At 38.8% G+C, this 16,325-nt stretch overlaps 1 protein-coding gene across 4 annotated transcripts in view; it reads right to left on the bottom strand.

Annotated features, from left to right (window-relative positions):
• Positions 1 to 16,325, bottom strand: part of LOC126868934 (neuronal acetylcholine receptor subunit alpha-7) — a 268,344-nt gene that overhangs the window by 120,394 nt on the left and 131,625 nt on the right. The window lies entirely within an intron of this gene.

The raw sequence follows: 16,325 nt of genomic DNA, 5'->3' as shown, positions 1-16,325 counted from the left end.
GATATATTCTATTTATTATACAAGATATCTTGAAATTTCATTAACACTGTAACGAGGTGCTAATGTCATGATTATATTGACAAAGTTTGAAATAAATGTGGGCTTGTATATAGAAACTGCAAGATATTTAATTAACTTTAAATAATTAAAAAGTATTTAAACGCTCGATTATCTGGTATCTTCAGTCCTAATAGTATGTTTAAAATGACTGTTCCTGCTGTATATTGATTTTCTACTAAATATACGTTTGCGGTAAATATCTTGTAACCTTTATGTATATACATTTTCAAAATGGTTTCGAATTTTACCAATTTAATCATCATAAGCGTTTCTCGTTGCAGTGCCAATGAAATCATATAATCATATTACATATTGATATTATGTAACACGTATAACATCGACATAAAAGTGTTCTATGGTTAATGTTTAAATATTTTCAATTAGCTACTGCATACGACGCGTCGAGTAAGAATTCACTTTTCCGCCCTGGGAAAGCAAAGTAACAGAATCGAATCAGTTTAACAATTTAACACTGCGCATCTTCTATTCTGCGGGAGATTTGTCTACTAAAGCAGCTTATCGTATGCTTCCCGAGAATGTCTCAGATAAGACGCGAAGAAGAAGCTGGGGGCGTGATATGCATTCGTGAGAGCTTGAGGACATCAAAATACCCCGGCGCTTTTATTTCCCGTAAAATGTGCACCTCGCGAGAGTAATTCCGGCGTTACAGCACGCTTCCTTTCGAGAAAAACGAAGAAGGTGAGAAATATTCGAACGATGTTGCCGCTACGACAGGATTGGAAACGACTTTCGCGGAAATATAGAGACACAACGCGTGACCTTTTTATCGAAAGATCTATCGTATGCACGTTTAATTCGTGTCGAATACGTTTGAAGGGAAAAAATACTTTAAGATTGAAATTCTACTATGAAGAAGAATGATCATGTCACGACACTTTGATTGTTTACTGTTATTCTTTAAGCTGTATATGTTTACTGGAAGAGAAAATATTTCTGAAAATTTGAATCATTCATAATAAGTACAGGTATTATGCTGATATAAGATTGTTATAAAATAACAGTAACGAACAAAAAAAAGGATATAATTCTTCATATCGATAGAGATTGGAAACATGATTTTATCGAGCAATGATGAAATGTAAATAGTATAGGACGCATCGATAATTAATATAGACAATATATGCTACTACATCGGTAACTATATAATCAAACATTACACTTGCACAAACGAATCAGCATTTCGCTGACTTTCGCTCACCGTACCAATGCATGTAAACGGATAAACACTTGCCAGAGACTGATCAATTAACTACTAATAACTTAACTCAAGTTATTAGCGATTCGATGTGATCATTATTTACTCACGATACAATGAAATCATTACCAGTGCTAATGATTAAAAGCAGAGTAGCCGTAATTTCAAACTATGCATTGTTGTTATTAGCTTCAAATTAACTGCATACATCTGATGATCTTGACGCGCTATAGCTGACAAACTTGTCTCACTAATGAGTCACATTCTGTGCAACTTACAACGTTGATATTATTATCATAAGACGCTTCTTTAAAAATATAGAATAAATTAGTCACGTATTTGAAATATTTGTGACATTGAAGAATGAATATTATTGTTTTTATGCAATTGTTGTCTATGTGCCTGTTGCTTAATTTTACTTCTGAAGTTTATTTAGAAATTATAACCTCGAATAAGTTTCAAACGTATTAAGATTCATCAAAAATCTATGTAATCGAATATTACGAAGATAAGGTACGTCAAAATCCTAGCCAAGAGAAGAAGGGTCGGAAATAAAGTACAGGGGATAGTGAAGAGACGGTTCAATTAATTGCTCACAAGGAACGAAGCGTACTGATCCATTCATTTTTTACCACCTTCAGCTTGATCTTGCCATATGTCTCTGTCTCCGATTGAAACGAAGATTTAACGAAGTTGAAGCTAAGATTATATCGCGCGATACTTTATTAAAAGTACAGTTTAATCTCTCAGTGTTTTAACAGTCGTCGAACGACGCGTTACGCGTTTATTAAATGCAACAATAGATTCGCGAAATACCGAAATTATGACTATCGGTGCTTATTGTGCCGATTTAGTGTGTCGATTATTATCCGTTTCGTCTCTTTGTTGTCGGATAGCACGTCGCTCTGCGAACAGCTGCACGCGGTTTCCGTTACGGCCGCTTAATAAATGTCCACGATATATTACAGGCTGAGATTTATTAGCAAATCCATACGTTTCCAACTACTATTCCTTCCTTTTTCCCTGGATAATTCGTCAGTTACAAATAGAGGCTTCTCCCGCAATTTGCAGCCATTGAGAACTGGAAATAATGTGTCTGAATAGTTGAATGGCTTGATTTAAAGAATAGTAAAATTCCGCGGAACGAGCGAGTGAACATCTTAATACAAGAAACTTATACGTAGAAATTCATATACTGGAGATTGATATTTTGCAACACAGAATATAGAAGTCATCTAATCATTTAACGAGATTGAAAGTATTATTGCTTTGTCCTATTTATACTTGCGCTATCGAATAAGAGAACAGTTTATTTAACTAACGAACATTAAATAACACGATAGCATTTACAAGCAGCGACATATTTCCTACTCGTCGTATTTTCAATTTTCAATTTTCACGAATATAGACATACGATCAGCATGATCATTAAAATATCAAAGCCATTCAGATACGTGTAACAAAGCAATCGGGCAAGGATCCAGAAAACGCTTTCAAATTGCTTTGGAAACCTTACAAAACGTTGCCAACAATACATCACAGGTACAGTGATATTTTAAATGGATATTACTAATGATAGGTACAATCAATATAAATTGATTTATTCGCCTACATTTATCCAGTGCATTTGAAACTAAGCACTTAAGGACTTTCAAATGTGTTCTATCCAATAGATTTTTGATTGATAGACTTCGGAGATCTTTACCATATTTTTAAAATTTATATTACTAATTCACGCTGTTCGCATAAAAGTGATAAGACACGAAACCAGATACAATCTCAAAAAGGAAATGCAGCTGTGATATTCTTCCGCAGACAAAAGAAAATGAAACCAACCGTAATTACATGCAAAAGTCGTGCCTATATAACACAAATTGCATGATAAATCTTCGTCGAATTCAAACAAAATTATGGCCATTTACTCAGCAATTAAACGAGAAAGTGTATGGCATGGCTCTGTTTCGTACATAGGTCGCTCCATTGTTCTCGCAAAGAACAGCACCAAAAATACAACGACGCAGAACCGGAATAAGCTTCGACGCCATGTCGCGATAATTTCGGAGCGACACGATAATTCCCGAATTAGTAGTAAAAAGCCTTAATTTCAGCCTTACGACGTCACTGTTCCACAGATGTGGAATGTTATATTATAATCAGCCGTTCTCATATGCATGCAAATTCGACGGATTTCCCAAGGAAATAAGGCGTCAAAGTTTAAAACACCATCGCTCGGCTCGCCGTTCAACTCTGGGAGTCACTGGGAACTTCCGAATTTCGTTTAATACTTTCGATCGTTGAAATAGTTGCGGAGAAGTGTGTCGAACGGGTATTAAGTACTTCCAACTACTTCCGCATCGTAGAGTTTCGACATAGTCTGTTTAGCAAATCGGCTTGATCACTGATTATTAAAGAAGAAGACAGAAAGAGAAGATGCAGGAGGATGTCAGAATCGATAGCTGCGATTGTACTCGAGTTCCGTTAAGAAGGAAATTGGTATTATTCTTAGAAGATTTTAGTTTTGTTTAGGCTGTTAATATTATTTCTCTAATTTCTGTTGATATTTTCTAAAAGAATTTATCATTTCGTGTATTAAATACGAATTGGTATTTGAAATAGAAAGCCTCCAGTTTAATTACCGCTTATCGTATTAATTACTCTTTACTTGATTCATTACACTTATTGAAAGGAAATCTATTATAAAGCTATGTGTGTATGTGTATATATATGTACCATAGAAACTATACCATACGTTCAGGCCAGAAATATGTACGTACACCAGAAATCTGATGAACCGACTAAAGCACAGACGAATCGTCGTCTCGAGCGCGGACAATACCTCGGAATTTCCCAGTCCACATTCCTGCATCTCACACGACAGACGATCAGGCGAAGGGAGAAAGTACGCTATTGGCGTAATTCAACGAGAAACATAGAAGCGTCTGTAATTGAGACCGGCGAAATTCTCGCTTTTTTCACAGCGGCGCGGTGCCTGTTATACAAACGGCAGTCTTCCTCTTTTGTTCGCGCTCGTTGCGACGTCGCGCCGCCGAACAATCGCAACGCCTCGCGTATATTTCGAGCGTTGCACGTTTCGAAAACTGAGGACGAGTCAACGGAAAAAGCGCAGCCTGTTGCAAGAACGTTCCGAACGAGTTAGTCGCAACGCTAAAAAGCAAACCAAAGTAATCGACGACCAACGGGTGCTGTCTTTTAATTTTAATTACAACTTTAACCTGATAACAATAATAAGATCGAGACAATGCTTTGTATCATTCTTTTAAATGATTCTGCGGAAGCTATGATTAAAAATTGTGATATTTTGATAATATTCTAAGTATTCCTTTAAATAACTAACTTATAACTGATAATTAATTTATGAATATTATGATAGTTCGTCAATTTTCAATTTTGAACTTAAATAGAAAATGATATTCTCTTTAATTCATGTATTCATCTGTTACCGCAATCAGATCTATTTATCTGTCAAAAATATCTGTAGTATAGCGATATTAATAATAATGACAATTTTGAATTATATTCGATTTAAATCTGCCCCTAAAATGCCATTATTATCATACACGCATCGAACGTTACAATCCTGTCTATTTGATGTTTTTCAAACCTAAACCAGCCTCAAAATCAATTCCGAGATAATCAATAATCAATGAATTAATTAGAGAATAGTCGGTTCCAATCAAACCGGAAATACGTCCAATGCAATAATACAAATCAATAGGATGGAGGTAACAAACCGTTTGCAACGTTTCTCGTACTAGTTCGACGTTCCCCTTCGTCATTCGCTGTTACAAAGCGTCGCGGTGTGCAGCGTCGTTTATAAATTCTAAGGAACGGCTCCTCGCACAAAGACGATCTCTGCACGGCAGGCATTGTCTATCTTCCGAATGAATCCTGTCCTCTAAGATCCCTGATCCTTCCCACCCTCTATCACTCTCTCTCGCTTTAGGATTCTTCCTTTTTGCAACGCGAATGTCGCGCTTGCAGATGACGATATTCAAGAGAAGAAGCGTGGACTGCAGCGAGCAACAAGTAAGCTAGAGACGAAGGCATTCTCTCCTTTTGTTCGGCGAGTAACGACCATCTCCCGTTCTCCATTACTCGGGCATTTCAACGATATTAACGAGATGGCCACTTAGCATCGATTCGCTATATCCGCGATCGCGCATCTTGGTCTTCTCGACAAAAAGGATGAGCCGACGAAATTAATGACAGTTCCTTTGGTGCAGGCTTTTTGCTAGTTCGTTCGATGCAACTCGAGGTAGGACAAACTTCGATCAATGGAATTTCATTCTTGTATGAAATTTTCGTTGATCGATGTAGAAAATGGAGTAGGATAGCTTAGATTGATTGGCAACGTTTTAGGTTTCACGTAATATCTAAAACGCGTGTCCGTGTACACATACGTATTATGTTTCATTGTCTATAAAATCAACTCTGTAGATTGGTGGGCGCGAAATGTTTCTCCAAAGATTTAATAGTTAGATTATATTTCAATTTTTACGCGACTTACGTTTGGTACGAGAGAAACCTCGGTAAGCTGTTAATCATAGTACTATAGATTTCGAATCTTATACGTTATCATACGTAGCATAATTATTAATATTTATTTTATACAAAAAGTTAAGAGCGTATTCCAATAAAATACAATTTCCTTGTAATATAAAATATCTACTTGGTACGTGAAATCTATAAACTCGCTTCGTTACTTGTCGCGGAAACTATATTTTGTACTTTTTATACTCAATCGTGATAAGCCACTTATGTAATCTTCTAACCTGATTCCTCCATCTTCGCAATTAACCAGGGTATTGTAAAACTCTGCGAAACTCGAGACACCTGAAAGTATTCGTCCCGAGAGATAACTTCTAAACAACCACCGTAACAGCGATCGAGAAACTCGGTATTCTCGAGCTTTACTTGTCGACGGCTAACAAGCCAGCTGTCCGCAAGAGCGTGTTGCTCGCGATAGAGTTACCACGTCCGATCCACCGGAAATGGCCGCGGGGTCGCGATCGATCAACTCTTTCCCCTCGACTTCGCTTCGCTTTACGTTCGCGATTTGTCGCCAGTTTAGACGGCGCGGTCGGGGATTTAGCTTCCTCCAACGTCCCTATCGAGGAGGATTAAATTCACCTTCGGCGACGGAAGATGCGTAGGGTTTTAAGTGGGCGTCTTGCATAGAAATTCAGGCGGTTGAGGTTTCATCGACCATGCCACGAAACCCGCTCTCTCTCTCCACGCTTCTTAAGTACTTCCTACTGCTTCTACTTGCTCGTGAATTTTCCTCCGGCATCGTTCGCGTTCCTCGAACTAGCCACGTTTCTAAACACGCGTCTATGTACGTACGTGTATACGTTGATTCAATTTGAATATATAATAATTTAATAATAGAATATCACGGTTTAGTCTTGAAAGAGTTATCGCAGGTCGAAGGAAATTTATTTTTGACTGGTTTGGAGGTGAGAAAATTCCACTGAACGATACCCACGCATCACCTCCCTATTTCTCAGAAATACTCTTTCTACTGTGAGAATCCTGGATAATCGGTGCAACGACGTTAACCCAACCATTAATCTATACGTTATTTTAACCTATCTGGGCTTTCCTTCTTTCTCCGCTAGGACGAAAGATCGAACATTTCCGAGAATTCTGCACTTTAAATCGCAATTGCTGAGAATTATATCTGGGAAGAATTTCTCTGAAAATCTCTTCCTTGAAAGTCTCCTTTAGATAGCTCCGATATAAATGTTATAAAATTACGAATAGGTATGGACAAAAGATTATTGCGGAATTACCACGTATAATTTTATAATTGATTTTAAAGATCAACGAAATCGAAATTCGCAATTAAATCGATAAACATAAAATAGCTATTCTTGCGAGAATCTTTAGGAAAATCTTCATCGTTGAATGTTTCTCATATCTCCAGTAATTTCACGGTTGTCTATACGCGCGCGTACTCATTCGGGTTATTATACAATCATCGGTAAATAGTGGGAACGATGCAACGAGGCGGCGGACCGTGTTCCAACTCGACCATCATAAATGTCGGGCAAACTGTCGGAAAGTTAACGGTGCCAAATCACCATGAGCGCCTATACACAGTGGCGTAGCATTAATTTGGTAGAAGCGTGCTCGAAACTCGGCAACTCACGATGTGCCCTGAGCATTGCCTCGAAACGACTGCCGGGATATTTTCTGGCGAAAATTTGATATTATACGCTCCTCAGATAAGCACTTTACGACAGAAACGCGTTATTTAGAGCGGAATAATTTCTGATGGAATGCACTCAGCGATCGTATAACCCGTGATCCGCGAAAGAACATCGTTTTCGATTCGATTTCAATCCAACTGTGTCTTACGATCGAGGAAATTTGTAAAACGTAAGTTTAATCCGAGATCGTTCCATGTTTCTATCAAACATTGATATTTCTATTATTTTAATAAATATCACAAACTGCTGACAAAATATCTGAAAAATATTTTTATAGAATTTTCTCTCACTCCACAATTTCCAATTTTTCGATTCTCCAATTTCTCTTCGCCTTTTCCATAATAGATATTGGCGATTTATGGCTTGGATATCATCCAAACGAGTGTACCTATTGAATTGTAAATAAATCTCGCTGTTCTTTCGCCAACCACCTGAATCTATTTCGTTGTCTGTTAATCGTCTCCAATTAATCAAACCACGGGAGATCTTTGCGTCTTAAAATATTGATTGCTCTCTTCGAGAAGGAGATATCTATACTCTATGCTTTGAGAAACCGATTGTTTTACTTGTACGTCATTTGTATTTTTGGACATCGTCTAATGTACGTACATAGATGACGCATGGCTAAGCCTTTTTCATCGAAACAAAGTTCTCTCAATATAATAATTCTTAATAATTGAAATTGACATTCTCAACAATTGCCGATAGATTTACGCGATATAATTAGTTGTTTAATTGAAGAGTATCTTCTCAATTATTGCAATCGGGATATTAAATTTATTACGGACAGTATTAATAAGATTTCTCAAATATGTAAATTATCAAAGTATTCTTGCCTTTGTAAATCATTTTATAAATTATGGAATTATCAAAATGAAGAATATTCGAAATTTTGTAAACTACGTAATGACAAAATTGAATACCATGTAATATTCTAACATATTTTGTAACAGTACCGACTCCGCGAACTTTTCCTTAATTATACAAACAACCGTGACCAACTAATTTCACAAATTGCGTTAAATAATACGATTGAATATTAACTGTATAAATGTAACACGATCAGGCTACATTGCGAACGTAGGTGGATTCTGAAAATGGGCGAATCGAGAAGTAGCACAATTGGAGAAAATTATTCACGCGTTTCAAATTGAAAACTTTATTAACAATTCCGATGTTACCTTACCGCGCAAGACTATTTATAAAGTCAAATAAAACATTCTCCGGACATAATACATTTTTATTTCCACGACGGTTTGGACATTTCTCCGTGCAACCAGTCAAATACGTGCATCCAACCAGGAAACTGGGAAATCGATTCCCCCAAACCAGTCGCGCAATTTCAATCAGCCCGCATAGTCTGTACCGGTGCGGCGTGTTAGTTAAAATCAGCGTATAAAATTAACGCGTTGACACCGCGAACGAAAACATCGTCTGACCGGTCGAATCTCGATCGAATCCCGGCGACGATAGTTTGCATAGCTCGGAGAGTTGACCCGCGCGTGCACGTCGAACCGTACGTGACCTGCGTGTAGATAGATCGGTGGCTCGGTCTGGCGCGATCGCAGTGCTGGAGTAGTTGCGTTCGCCGGTATTCTGGTCGTTCCGCAGGAATGCTAAAACGTAGCTACGTGTTGCGCGTGTTTTGAGGGGGCGGGTTTCGGGCCCGGTGCTGCGGTGGCCCGCAGTGACGGGGTGGCCTGACGTCGCGTCTCTATTAATTATTCACATAATTACAACCGCCACCCGCTGTAAGCCGTATTCGCCAGCGCCGCGTCCAGCAACTTCCGCCGCGATCTGCATCCTCATTGGTACGTAAGAGACGGTATCGTGGCAGTTTCATTGATTCGCGTGCGAATATAAAAGACGCGTGTAAAAGGATGTGTTCATCCTGATCGATCTCGACCAGAGTTTTAACGTGGATTCGTGGGATCAACGATCTCCAGATTTGCCGCTGCGACCAACGATCCTATTCCACCCGCGTCCTTAAGCCGATTAAGCCGAGTGATTACCGCAGAGAACAGCGTGTAACGTGATTATGACAAATTCGTGACCGTATTAGGGCGCCACTGGATAGACTTTCGACGGAGGATACGTGACAAGGTGAGAAGATGATCTCGTGATTTTACGATCGCTCTTGAAGAAATTAATTTTTTATCGATTTCAACATTTACGGTTGCGCTCTTCCCGATGAAAAAGAAGCATTTCTTTTTAAACTATTCGTCATCAAATTGTTAAAACGATCTTCATCAAAATACCTTGTTTATATCTGTTTATTCGATTCCTATAAGTACGTAATAACTTTCTTCCAAGCACTTTTTACAAGTAATTTCAATGATAGTAATGACAATTCGTTAAAATTCTTGATTGCTACTATCATCTTTTTCTCTTACTGCTAATTCCTCCCTAACGTTACGTCGTTTATTATATTGTCTCACGAGGCATTTTGAAAACTACGCGTATGCCTGACACTCGTCAAATGTTCCGAATTATGCGTATCGTTGTGACTGATCTTTTTCTTTCCTTCCGTTGATCGTTCGAAGAGAATCATTCGATGGGGATCGAGGACGATTCAAAATATCGATTATCCGTATGCATTTCGAGTAACAGAATTTGAAACGCATTTAATCGCGCGTAAAAAGCATTGCGTTGCAACAATTGTTTAAAGGAAGCGTGTTTAAACAAATATTGTCAAAAGCAACATGATGGAACGATAAAATTTTGGTACATAAACCCGTAACATTCCCCTAACGAAAACGACAGGTAGAAGTGGAAATTACTTTGACAAATGTGGACGGTGAAATTCCGTTGACCAAACATCGACCATATATACATCGTTATGTTAACGTTACGGAAATGTTTTCCAGGTAACAACACATTCCGAGTGAATTTCGCAGTGGATAGAATTCGGTATTGGCCGATTGAATTTCTATTTCTCTTTGCCACGGATGTCATCATTTATCATCTGTACACGGACTAGAAATAAATTATTCGTTTCGCGTCCTAATTTTGAACGATGCTTATTGGATCTCTCTATTCCGCGTAAAAGATTATCCGATTTTGTTAACGAAGACGAAAAATTGTTAATGAAAATAAAAACGTTAATGAAAATTGTTCAAACGAAGGTATGGAATGAATAAAACCCGCAGAATGAAACTTAGAAAATTAAATGATCGCTAATTTCAGCAAATTCTAGATTCTCGACTCGCTTTGAATTTTCTCAACGATAACAAAATATAATAATAATATAATATACAAAGATAATATATATAATATAATAATAACAAAAAGAGTAGCTTCTTAATATCAATAAACGAGCCTACAATATAAAGATTCAAATCTTTGGACCTTCAAAATTCATTCGTCCGATAATTAAGTAATGAAATGTGACGTTGATCGATATATAAAGGGAATCGACTAGTCTGGTACAAATTTCATAAGGACCTGATCAATTCATGGCTGTGGCAAGGCAGTGCATTACGTACATTCGCGAGGGTGTTCGAATGAAACGGATTTTACGAGTTGCACGCCAGTCTCGAAGCTTTAACCTCCAGGTTATAGCAGCTTAAATTCGGTAGTACCGACTAAAAGTACCTCGGAGCGGGATGTTCGGGATTCGCTTTACGGTTTCGCAGGAAACACCTTTCTCTTTGAAAGAACTACTCGTGGTAACTGTTCCCCAGGGTATGTACACTGTCTTGCTAAATGGGCGCATGCCCTGTTCCTATTATTTTCGTCCTACCTGTACATGATAATTTGAAAGTACGTGCGAACGTACCGATACGTTTACTCTTTCATATTGCTTTATCGATCGTTCTTTTTTTTGATCGATACACCCGGTATCGCGTACGACCGTGTCCAGAGACTTTATTAATTTTTGGAATGATAATCGAATTGGAAACGAAAAGATATATTTTTGGAGGCGACGTAATATTTCGAGGATTCGAAAGATCGAAGTTCGGTTTACTTAACAATGTTCAATATTGACTATTCGGGAAACACTTCCATGTTTGCATACTCTGTGTTTCAAATGTGAATTTTTCAAACGTGGAAGGAACGAATAAAGATTGGAATTACAAATTGAAATCAAGATATTATTAAGAGTGTTTAAACGTTAGGAAGTTTTCATGTGGCTAGCGTATATTCTATTTTATTTGTCTCTTCTTTGTATACCGTTTCGTTGGTATTTCATTTACGTTGGAATTTCTTGCTTTACGCATAAACTTCGTTTTCTCCGCTAAGGCATTTTTAAGCGAAAGCTTCCCTTTCTTTACCTAACAAATCTTACGTTATCACTGTACCGTCATTATATAGAACCGGTATTGGAATTAAAACATCTGGTTGAAACAACAACAGGCCGAATAGAATCACTAGTTTCACGATAACGTTCAGTAATCAAAGTTTCTCTACTCTGCAAAATCAATTAATTGAAACGATCTGACACGCTTTGCGGAGGTAACAATTCACGTGAAATTCCCAGCTCTTGTTAGCCCCTGGTTGACCAATGTGGTCAATCGTTAGGTACTGTTGAAAGAAGATTCAACGTTTCGTCCCTCTTGTCCCCTCAAACACGAGCTCCATGATCCCGCCATTTCTCTTCTTACCTTCTACAACGAGCTCGATACGCGTCTGCGCAATCCTCGGCTATCTCTCCTGCCGCTTTAGTCTTTCGTTCCTTTTTTTCTTTTTTGTTTTTTGCTTTTTTGTTTTTTGCTATTCACGTGCTGGAACAGTTTCGCCGGATTTCCTGCGAGCTACCGAATTTCGAAGGAGTTCCTCGAGGAATTCAGGAGATCAACGCGATTACGAGAATTAAGTGATTTTCAGATAAACTGACACAGGAACGCGAATAGGGAGGGACTATCGTCTAACCTTGCGGTTACTAATTACGTTAAATTGGACTTGACATAAAATTCCCGTTTCTCTCGTACGATATACGTATTATTAGTTGACTTTAATTTTACAAGGGTAGGGTAGTTCTGTTTATGTAGCAATCACTCGGCTCCGATGATTACAAAGTTTTATCAGAACGAAAAAAGTCGTCTTTCCCGCGTTTCTCGGTTTACTGTAATCTCAAGCTACGATTCATCGTGGAAACGTAATTTCTCCATTTTTGTTTACGATTGGAGTACAAGCCATTGGTGTCTGTTCGTGTACGACCGATCGCAAATTTCAAGAAACGAACGTACAAGCTTTTCAAAAACTGAAAGAAGTTTTATCTTTGAACGTTCGAATATTTGATAAACGACCTGTACTTTCGAATTAATAAGAACTATAAAGAACCACCAAACACAAAGGTCGTTATTTATAAAATAAATTCGAATCTGCAAAAGTCAATCTCGCCTGTAAATCTGAAAACACAAACAAGTACAAGCGGAAACCAACGCCTAATCTACACTTCTCAGAGGAAAGGAAAAGTTTTTTATTCATCTGGCCAAATTTCACGGGTTCCGTGGCCGAATCCCGATGCAAAATCGGCATCGGATTTCGTGTCGCCGCGAAATAAAGTCTCTGCTCAAACGTCAAATCCCATTGATCCGAGGGTTGGAAGCCGGAAAAATATAGTTCACGTCGGAGCGCGTTATCCGAAAGGTCCGTACCGTTCGTCTGATCGCAGCGGCTTAAATCGCGGCCGGCCTCGCTCGTTAATCCATTATTCAGCAAGCGGATCGGAAACTCGCGCCACTATGCAACGCGTAGTACGTGACGCGGTATCACTGTGAGAATGTGTAATAATTCGCCGGAATGGCGGGTGTATTCAACGAGGGCGATCGATTCCAGCGGCGATGGGAATCGGCTGACAGCCGAGTAGCGGGCGTATCAATATTGCGGGCCAGCAGAACGTGGAACGCGCCGGGACGCTCCGCGTGTTGCTTGCTCGCGCCTACCATATATGCAGAGAGTTGCTGCTGCATTGCCTATTAATAATCTATAACTAATTAATCTAGAAGGCTGTGTGAGCAAGTGGCTGAGAACGAGAGGAAACCACGGCGTTAATCGTCGAGGAAACTAGATGGAGAACGCTCCATCTGCTTCGGGGATTTCTCTCTCGAAATCGTTGCATCGGGGAATCCGCTGCTTCTTCTTCTTTCGCGGTTCCACGCGATCGCGAATGTATGGCGTACATTTACTTCCGGTACTCGAATGACAACGGAGAAAGAAAAACTGACGATTCGGAAAACACGAAGGCAGCTACAATTTTCTGATTTAGAGAGAATACAATTTCCTTTGATCCCCGACGTGTCATTTTGGAAATTGGACGATTTTCTCGTTCAAGCAGAAATAATCTTCGATACACGAAGAATTGTAATTGGAAGGGTGAACGCAGCGATGGAAACGTAAACAGAAACGCTTTTATCTTCTAACGTTACTTTCTACCTTTATTGGAGCGTCTGAGTACCCTTCTGTCCTTATAAATAAACGACGTAACACCGTGGCCCTCGCGACCTTTGGAAAAATGAATATGATCGAAATATATGCGATTAATGCCTCTGCGTTATCGCAATTCATGTATCAGTATGTACGAAAAGAATACGCACGAGCCGACCGGTCATTTTATTTCGCCTCTAAACACTGCCACGTTAAAAAAAAAAAAAAAACACTTTTGCGAAGTAAAAACGTTCTCGCGATGTATATACACACCTACATCGTATGGAAAAATTGGGAAAGAGGCACCAAAGAGAGATACGAAATACCAGGCGGCTCGTCCCAAAAAATGTATCTACGGTTAGGATCGAAATATTCTGCAGGAAGAGTATGTGCATAGATAGATCTATCTATAATGTATAAAATATGTACAAATGAGAAATGTAAATATACAGGTAGTACGTACTGGATAAGATAGTGTATTGTTGGGACTCAAGAAAACGCATGCACTTTAGGGAGACTTCGATATATGTATATATATATATATATAACCATAATGTATATGTATGTTCGTGACAGAATGTGTATATAGTAATCGAGTATGTATAGAATTTTCGTAAGAGATGCGAAGCAACACTGGGATTATGTTTACGTACCCTCGACGCTTTAAATCTAAATAGTCGGGAAAATCGTCGTGTGAAAATGAGGGAAAGGTAAGCGTCGTGTGAAACGTATGTATATTCGTTTTACGCAATCGACGACATACATAATGTGTAGCCGCCGTGGGTTTCTGAAACATTCTGAAAATCTTAGTTCCTCTCGGTTCGGGGCATCGAACGCGCAGCTTTTAATCCGGGCTTGTCGACGGTTTTCTTTAGCCAGTGATCTTTTACGTTTTATTCGATCCGTTGTTTTGCCGAGTTTAACGTCTCGAGTTGTACGTTTCGCTCTGAAAACGATTTTACGCTTCCCCCTTTTACGTTTACTTTTCTCTTCTTCTCCGTTTATTTCGTTATCACGCGTCCCTTCTTGCTTCTTACGCGGTCGCGGTCGAGCACGACTTCGGAAACAAAGAATGCAGTTTTACGGCGGAACGGAAACCTTGGTTTCCAGCGAGTTCCTATTGCTGCAAGCTCTCGCTTAATTTGACCGAGGAATTCGACTGTAAAATATTGACGACCCGAATTCGGCAACGAGCTTTTAAAGTTGCACGGCTTAAACTCCGCGGTCGACCAACCGCGTGTAATTGCAACTCGAATGTATCGGATTACGCGGACGTATTGCGTGTACCACGAATTAACTCGATTTTGTCGCTTCCAATCCCATTGTGGATAAAAATGCCACGGGTAGAATTTCGATTTGTGAATTGCTTTGATGCAGATTACTCGCGCACACGCGTTTGAACACCGTTTTAAATTATTTTTACGAATCACCGATGCCTGTACATTTCTGATAAGACTGAATTTTTGCTTTCGTTTAATCATCGGATGTTTTTCGAGAACATGCGGCATGAAATAGTCGACCTTGCGTTTAAAAATAACGCGTAGCGACATTTTGCACTGGAGCTCTATCTTGGCTGCACAAAATGGAATTCTAAAGTCCATCGAGTACATGAGCATAACTAATTCTAACTTTTAGTATAGAATCGTGCTTCACCCATTCTGTTTGTTTATCGATAGCATCGTTAAAAGTATTGTAAAAGTACCAACGATAAAGTGTGATTTTTAATAAGAAAAGTTTGATAAGACAAGATCGTATTCGAAAAATTAAAATAGACAATAGCTACTGTTCTATAAGTACTAAAATTTATCACGTTCCGTGCTTTGACACGAGAATTTACGAGCTTGATTTTCCCAAGAAAAAGGAACAGCAAGGCCTCGTGTTCGAAAATTTGATTCCACGCTTTGAAATTTGCTTTAAAAGAAAATCGAAAGACGCCAAGTTAAACTTTATTCGGTTGAACGTTAATCCCATACCGCACAAAGCAGGTTTGTACATATAATAATAAGTTTACAAACTTGTTTTTTCCTAAAGAAAGTCAACAACAAAGCTGCTCAACAAAGAAAGATACGTAACTGCATATTTCGGACGGCCACCTTGTTCTTTCTTTATTTTTACAACAGTTGGCAAAGTAACGATATCTTTCACAAATAGGAGTCGTACGGAAAGCGTTATTTATATGTTTTTTCACTGTAAGCATTGGTGCAAATATTAATCAGCGAAGTTTGGCTAGGATGTAATAAAATCGAGCGATTCGTGATACACGATACGCGAACGGTATCGGTGACGGTTCGAAACGATCAAAGGTACGTTTATTTTTATCGACGTTTCCGGATGTGCAAGTTTTCATGAACGCTGTAACGACCACGGATTAAACGCGTGCAGGTAACATGACGAGTGTCGCGATGGAATTCGAATCCTTTAGACAAAACTGGCGATTAAATTTACGC

Source organism: Bombus huntii, chromosome 8 (assembly GCF_024542735.1).
Source record: "Bombus huntii isolate Logan2020A chromosome 8, iyBomHunt1.1, whole genome shotgun sequence".
Taxonomy (NCBI): domain Eukaryota; kingdom Metazoa; phylum Arthropoda; class Insecta; order Hymenoptera; family Apidae; genus Bombus; species Bombus huntii.
This window is presented reverse-complemented; position numbering and strand designations above follow the sequence as displayed.